Consider the following 2,410-nt stretch of genomic DNA (forward strand, 5'->3'; position numbering starts at 1 on the left):
TTTTCATGCTTCCTCTCCATGCTTGCAGATGAAGATCATTGAGCCTTAAACACAAGGTACTCCTCATTCAATTGAAGGACTAACTCTCCTCTGTCCACATCAATCACAGCTTTTGCTGTGGCTAGGAAGGATCTTCCAAGGATGATGAATTCATTTTTATCCTTCCCAGTGTCTAGGATTATGAAATCAGCAGGGATGTACAGCCCTTCAACCTTCACCAAGACATCCTCTACAAGTCCATAAGCCTATTTTCTTGAATTGTCTGCCATCTCTAGTGAGATTCTTGTAGCTTGCACCTTAAAAATACCTAGTTTCTCCATTACAGAGAGTGGCATGAGGTTTATCCCTGACCCCAGGTCACACAGAGCCTTCTCAAAGGTTATAGTGCCTATGGTACAAGGTATTAAGAACTTTCCAGGATCCTGTTTCTTCTGAGGTAATTTCAGTTGAACCAGATCATTTAGTTCATTGATGAGCAATGTGGGTTCATCCTCCCATGTCTCATTACCAATTAACTTGGCATTCAGCTTCATGATTGCTCCTAGATATTGAGCAACTTGCTCTTCAACAATATCTTCATCCTCTTCAGAGGAAGAATACTCATCAGAACTCATGAATGGCAACAGTAAGTTTAGTGGAATCTCTATGGTCTCTATATGAGCCTCAGATTCCTTTGGTTCCTCAATAAGGAACTCCTTAGTGGCTAGTAGACATCCATTGAGGTCTTCCTCATTGGAAATCACTGTCTTTTCTTCCTCTCCAAGTTCGGCCATGTTGGTTATGTAGATGGCCTTGCACTCTCTCTTTGGATTCTCTTCTGTATTGCTTGGAAGAGTACTTGGAGGAGTTTCGGCCACTCTTTTACTCAGTTGTCCCACTTGTGCCTCCAAATTTCTAATGGAGGACCTTGCTTCAGTCATAAAACTGAGAGTGGTCTTAGAAAGATCAGAGACTATAGTTGCTAAGTTAGAGTGGCTCTTCTTAGAATTCTCTGTATGTTGCTGAGAAGATGATGGAAAAGGTTTGCTATTGCCAAACCTATTTCTCCCACCATTATTGTTATTGAAGCTTTGATTAGGCTTCTGTTGATCCTTCCATGAGACATTTGGATGTTCCTCCATGAAGGATTATAGGTGTTTCCATAGGATTCTCCCATGTAACTCACCTCTTCCATTACAGGATTCTCAGGGTCATAGGCTTCTTCTTCAGAGGAAGCTTCCTTAGTACTGCCTGTTGCAGCTTGCATTCCAGACAGACTCTGAGAAATATATTGACTTTCTGAGTCAATATTTTGTTCTGAGCTAATATTGCATTCAGAGTATCAATCTCAAGAACTCCTTTCTTTTGAGTTGTCCCATTATTTACAGGATTCCTTTCAGAAGTGTACATGAACTGGTTATTTGCAACCATTTCAATAAGTTCCTGGGCTTCTGCAGGCGTCTTCTTCAGATGAAGAGATCTTCCAGCAGAGTGGTCCAATGACATCTTGGACAATTCAAACAGACCATCATAGAATATACATATGATGCTCCATTCTGAAAACATGTCAGAAGGACACCTTCTGGTCAATTGCTTGTATCTTTCCCAAGCTTCATAGAGGGATTCACCTTCCTTCTGTCTGAAGGTTTAGACTTTCAGTCTAAGCTTGCTCAATTTCTGAGGTGGAAAGAATTTGGCCAAGAAAGCATTGACCAACTTTTCCCAAGAGTTCAGGCTATCTTTAGGTTGTGAGTCCAACCATATCCTGGCTCTGTCTCTTACAGCAAAGGGAAAAAGCATATGTCTGCAGACCTCAGGATTAACCCCATTGGTCTTAATAGTGTTACAGATTTGTAAGAATTCAGCTAAGAACTGATGAGGATCTTCTAATGGAAGTCCATGAAACTTGCAATTCTGTTGCATTAGAGAAACTAATTGAGACTTAAGCTCAAAGTTGTTTGCTCCAATTGCAGGAATTGAGATGCTACTTCCACAGAAGTCAGAAGAGGGTGCAATAAAGTCACCAAGCATCTTCCTTATATCTCTACCATTGTTGTTGGGTTCGGCCATCTCTTCTTCTTTTTCGAAAATTTCTGTAAGGTCCTCTCCAGAGTGTTGTGCTTTAGCTTCTCTTAGCTTCCTCTTTAGAGTCCTTTCAGGTTCTGGATCAGCTTCAACAAGAATGTTCTTATCCTTGTTCCTGCTCATATGAAGAAGAAGAGAACAGAAAAGAATAGGAATCCTCTATGTCACAGTATAGGGATTCCTTTATGTGAGTAGAAGAGAAGAGTAGAATGAAGAAGAGAGAAGCTGAATAATTCAAACACAGAGAGGGAGAGAGGGTTTGAATTATAAGAAGAATAGAAGTGTTAGTAAATAAATAAATAAATAGAAAGAGATGAGAGAGAGAGAGAGAATTTGAATTTTAAAT

General features: G+C 40.1%; 1 non-coding gene across 1 annotated transcript; it reads left to right on the forward strand.

The window, feature by feature from the left end:
- Positions 1-1,543: 1,543 nt before the first annotated feature.
- LOC148574673 (small nucleolar RNA R71) lies at positions 1,544-1,647 on the forward strand. Its single transcript, XR_015905866.1, has one exon. It is a non-coding gene; the product is annotated as a small nucleolar RNA R71 (small nucleolar RNA).
- The last annotated feature ends 763 nt before the right edge of the window (positions 1,648-2,410 follow it).

The sequence above is a fragment of the Arachis ipaensis genome, chromosome B2 (assembly GCF_059453495.1).
Source record: "Arachis ipaensis isolate K30076 ecotype BB chromosome B2, ASM5945349v1, whole genome shotgun sequence".
Lineage (NCBI taxonomy): Eukaryota > Viridiplantae > Streptophyta > Magnoliopsida > Fabales > Fabaceae > Arachis > Arachis ipaensis.